The following is a 5000-nucleotide window of genomic DNA, read 5'->3' on the forward strand; positions in this document are numbered from 1 at the left end:
CAGTCAATATTTTCTGCCTCTGCCTGGCCTTTTTGATTCATTTTGTCAGCTGATCGATTTACATGGCCATATGTCTAGTCTGCGCTGGACTCAATACGCTCCAGTGTGAAGACACAGGTGCGAGATAGTTATGTTTCCGCCAGTGAGAGTCCATTTCTGTCAGCTGCACAGATCCATGTATGCATTAGACTTTGATCTGAGCCACGGGTGGTAAGTGATGGCTTTGAGAAGGCTTTGCTTTGGTTAAACAACAAGGGAAAGAAGACAGAAGTGTCTGCTCTCCCACTGAGGGGGCTTCAAAGGTCAACTATGTGTGGGACAACACTGCTTGAAGCGTTAGGAAAGGATTAAGGATGGTGTAAGATAGTGGTTTAGTCTCACATTCCTTAAATATCCGCTAAACTGGATCTCTTCGGATTGGATTCTTTGAGAGGCAGATATTTTTATCGAGATTGACACTGAGTATTATTCCTAATAATAAGCATAGTCACTTATGTTTTTCATCTAACCCATTTGGCGAAAGGATGTACAACTGAATTGCAATGAATCATGGGAAACTCGAAAAACATCTATACTGATCCAGTGTTTCCCACAGACCAAGGACCAATGTGTGGTGCGCGGGGGGGGGGGGGGGGGGGGGGGGTGGCAGCGCAGGCGCAGCACGGCGGCACAGGCGCAGCACGGCGACGCGGCCGTCAGTGAGTGTGCATGTAACTCCGTGTTTACATGCGGACACATCTGATTCGCATAGATGTGGAAGAACAGCTCAATCGGAATAGAAAAGTTTCATATATATACGCCTCAATCGGTTCGGAATACAATTCTATGCGGAATAGAATAGGTGGTGTAGTCCGCTATAAATACTTCCGATTAGTTTGGGGTTTAACTTGGAGCAGCTGTAGTAGTTGCAATTGGTCCACTCCGTCTGTACTTTAATGCACACCGAACATTACCGCTGTCAAGGAAATTGGATTTATTGCCTGATTCACGTCTTTGATATTATCACTCCGTAGTAGTTACAGTAGTCCGGTAACTTATCAACCCCAGCGTGTCCGGTTGCTAAGCGACGGGTGACATCGGTGGGTTCATGTGTTAGCATCGTCGCTCTCGCTCCGTGTGTGTGTGTGTGTGTGTGAATGACAGGGAGAACGAGTGCTATGCAGAGATGAATGGACGGAACGATTTTTTGATTTCCAAATTGCGTTATTGAAAAATAACGCAATGCGTTATTTTTTATTTTTTTTATTTTTTTAATACAATAAAAAAAAAAAGAAAAAAAAAAGACAGAATCAATTCGTGGCGCTCGATGTTGATTCTGTGGCGCCGCGCCACACAATGGTCTATGTATGGGAAACACTGTGATCCATACTGAGAACAGGAGAAGAGAATCAATCGATCCATGTCAGATAAAGCAAGCCCATATAAGACATCCCTTTGCACTTTGTGATAGCATCTGCTTGATATTAAATGATTGATGGAAAAATAATTGTTGATTAATCAACTATGAAAATAATCGTTAGTTGCAGCCCTAGTATGTGTGTGTGTGTGTGTGTGTGTGTGTGTGTGTGTGTGTGTGTGTGTGTGTGTGTGTGTGTGTGTGTGTGTGTGTGTGAGAGAGAGAGAGAGTGGGTGTGCAGGGAGGGGAGAGAGAGAGAGAGAGAGAGAGAGAGAGAGAGAGAGAGAGAGAGAGAGAGAGAGAGATGAGTCTGTGGTTAAAACCAAGCCTATCTGAAACCATCCCCCTCTCTGCATCTCTGGTGTCACCGGCACAGGAAATAAAGATGGTGTGATAAGACACTGGAAAATGGCTTAGGCTAACCACTTTTGCTGGTGTGTGTTATTCGGCACGTATGCTGTCACACCTTTGAGACAAAACCAAGTCAAAGTGAGGTTAAGGGGTAGAAACTACAATGGCAAGAAAATGATCTCCCATCACTGTTGAGAAGAGCTCACCACACACTAAAAAACACTTAGCCCCCAAATAATTGAGAAGAACGCCAGCTGGGGAAGACTTTTTGAAGACCACCATGCTACACTCAATGTTGTCCTCCCACACTTGAGTGTTTTATTACGGAGACGTTGGAGGGGCCGGAGAAGTGATGAGGGGAGGGAGTGAGTGTGAGAAAGAGGGCAGGGGGAAGAAGAGTTCATGAGATCTGAGGCTCTGAGAGTTGTACGCTGAGCAGATTTTCCCCACAGTATCATACAGACAGAATCACCTCTACGACTTATTGCAGCATTCTTGAAGAAAGTTGTCCAATCCCGGATTGCTTTTAACAGACTTTATTTGTTAAAGTAGGCATGTTTCGGTATGGTAACTATGAAGCTTAAGGGAGGGAATTGTATCTAACGCGTGGAGAGGAAAATACCGTGATCTACTTCAAGCCCCCGGGCTTAGGCCCGGTGGCTCTCCGCCGTCTACCTATTGATCCCTGGCCTCTTCACTTCGAATCACCCGCTAGAGGACGTCAAGTGGGCGTGGCCTATGCAGTGGGCGTGGCCGGGGTGACGTAATGGCTTCGGCTTCTTCACCTATCTAAAGGTGCTGCCTTCTGTGGATGGAGCAGCCTTCAATAAGGTCTTGCTCCCCTTGTGGCTATGTATAGTATTTACGGCTTATATATTTGGTCCTGCTTCCTAGTGGTTAAGTGAGGGTAATACAGCTTGTGTGTTTGAATCTGCTTCCTAGAGGCTATGTGGAGGCAGCTCAGGTTCTTAAAATACGTAACAGACTGAATACTCTGGAACCAATAAAAAAACAATCAATAACTGGGTGCTTGATTGATGGGTTTCTCATGTATTGCTCGTCGTAGATTTAACAGCAGTAACCCAATGTTAGCCAGGAGGAGAAAAAAAACGAACAAAGCTGCCAGGTACATCAACCATCTAAAGCTGTTGCGTCACATCAATTCGCTTTTATGGCCTCAAGGAAAGGCATCACTTCCTGGGACAAGCCAAAACATATCTCGATAGCCAGCGGGACAAATGCCATTTCAGCTCCATTATCTTCTGTCATTTTGCTAAATAATTTTGACACTGAACACACGTAATTGCTGTTGTGTTTCTCAAATTACTTTCCACTACTTCAATTAGTACATTCAATTTGTTGACATAAGGGTCTCATGCTCAAAAGCTCTCAAGACTTTCCTATCCCAATGTGCCATGTGGACACAATCCTTTTGCTTCTTATACAAAGTTGTTGAACCGAAGAATCGAACAAACCAAGCCAACAAGAGAGCACTCATAACTTCACAGTTCAGGCGGTACTAATCTAGCCCTTGCTCGAAAAAACAAAAACAAAGCATATTTATTTGCCTACATTCTTTAAAAGTTCAATCCCAAACAATCAACTAAAAACACCATTCTTTCCAAAATCCTATCGACAGTTTGGAGGAGCTTCAGCCAATCAGCATCTTGGCACCGGGCTGAACTCAGCTCTCCGCCAAGCGATAACATTAGAGCTAGTAACTGGACTCACCCGTCCGGAGTGGTCCAGAGGGCCAGTCTTATACCTGGCCTGGACAAGAACCATGGGTCTTCACAATCACCATCCTCCTCCTCCTCCCCGTGCCCCCCTGCGGTCCCAGACTAACCCCTCTCCCGCCGCCCCTCCGGTCAGCCCTGTTAACCCTCCTCGACCTCTGTGCCCTCTAGACCAGGCGTCAGCGGGCGCCACACGGCGTGGTTACAGGTCCCGCCAGGAACACTCTTCAATGGGACAATACTCCACGGAGGGGTTACTGTGATCTCCTGACAAGCAGCTCAGCTCCCAGTGGTTTGGTGTCGATCAACTGGAAGGGGGGGACATTCCTCCGTGTTTATTAGGCTATCCACCACGCAGCCTGGGTCACTGGCTATCCACCACGCAGCCTGGGTCCATCCACCACGCAGCCTGGGTCACTGGCTATCCACCACGCAGCCTGGGTCACTGGCTATCCACCACGCAGCCTGGGTCACTGGCTATCCACCACGCAGCCTGGGTCACTGGCTATCCACCACGCAGCCTGGGTCCTTGGCTATCCACCACGCAGCCTGGGTCCCTGGCCGTCGCGGAGCGCGCAATTAAAACATCCAGAGTAGGAAGGGGGGATAGATTTACAGTCCAACGGTCTGGAGGAAGAGGAGGATAAGGAGGAGGAGGAGGCGGAAGAGGAGGATGAGGAAGAAGAGGAGGAGGAGGAAGAAGAGTAGGAGGCAGAAGAGGAGGAGGGGGAAGAAGAGGAGGAGGAACAATTGGAGGAGGAGGGGCAGAGGAGGATGAGGATGAGGAAGAGGTAGAGGAAGCAGAAGAGGCAGAAGAGGAGGAGGAGGGGGCAGAAGAGACAAAGAAGGAGGAGTAGGCAGAAGAGGCAGAAGACGCAGAAGAGGAGGAGGAGGAGGAGGAGGAGGAGGAGGAGGAGGAAGGTCCTTCTGAATACAATCTTTGCGGGAAAGCCCGGCAATCCCAGAAGTTGATCAGCCGGCGATGGGCTGATGAGTGGTAAGAAGTCCTGACCCTTGACCCCAGCTGCGGGTGTGGACTTCTACACCTCCCGGAGTCCTTCTGATGATTGTCCTCTAGATGCTCCAGGGATTAGTTGTCTGCAGTTGCCAGCTGCTGTCAGATAGTACAATGTGGGATGTTCGTGTGTGTGTGGTGTGTTTTTGCTTGTGTTCGAATGTGTATTAGTGCTTGCCTGTGGGTGTTTATTTGCAAATTTTTGCCGCTATGATTTTCTTTTTGTGAACCTTTTTCCAGGGTGTGTTTTTGTTTCTATTTGTGTTTGTCTGTTGCTGTGTGTGTGTATTTGTGTTTGTGTGTGTTTTTGTTGTGTATAAATGCAGCGGTTTCTGTTCTTGTGTGTTTGTGTGTGTTCCTATGTGTGCGTGTATGTATTTGTTGTGTATAAATACAGCGGTGTCCGTTCCTGTTTGTGTGTGTGTGTGTGTGTGTGTGTGTGTGTGTGTGTGTGTGTGTGTGTGTGTGTGTGTGTGTGTGTGTGTGTGTATATGCATGTGTG

The 5000-nt window shown here is 47.5% G+C and overlaps 1 protein-coding gene across 8 annotated transcripts in view; it reads right to left on the reverse strand.

The window, feature by feature from the left end:
- The window catches only part of rhbdf1b (rhomboid 5 homolog 1b (Drosophila)), a 33722-nt gene that overhangs the window by 13197 nt on the left and 15525 nt on the right, over nucleotides 1–5000 (reverse strand). Inside the window, exon 1 of one of the 8 annotated variants that reach the window (XM_060036901.1) lies at nucleotides 3479–4146. The exons of the other annotated variants lie outside the window; for them this stretch is intronic. The gene's annotated coding sequence lies outside the window, so the exon portion shown is untranslated. Of the gene's footprint in view, nucleotides 1–3478; nucleotides 4147–5000 lie in introns of those variants that run through there. 8 annotated transcript variants of the gene reach the window in all.

This window comes from Gadus macrocephalus, chromosome 18, assembly GCF_031168955.1.
Source record: "Gadus macrocephalus chromosome 18, ASM3116895v1".
Lineage (NCBI taxonomy): Eukaryota > Metazoa > Chordata > Actinopteri > Gadiformes > Gadidae > Gadus > Gadus macrocephalus.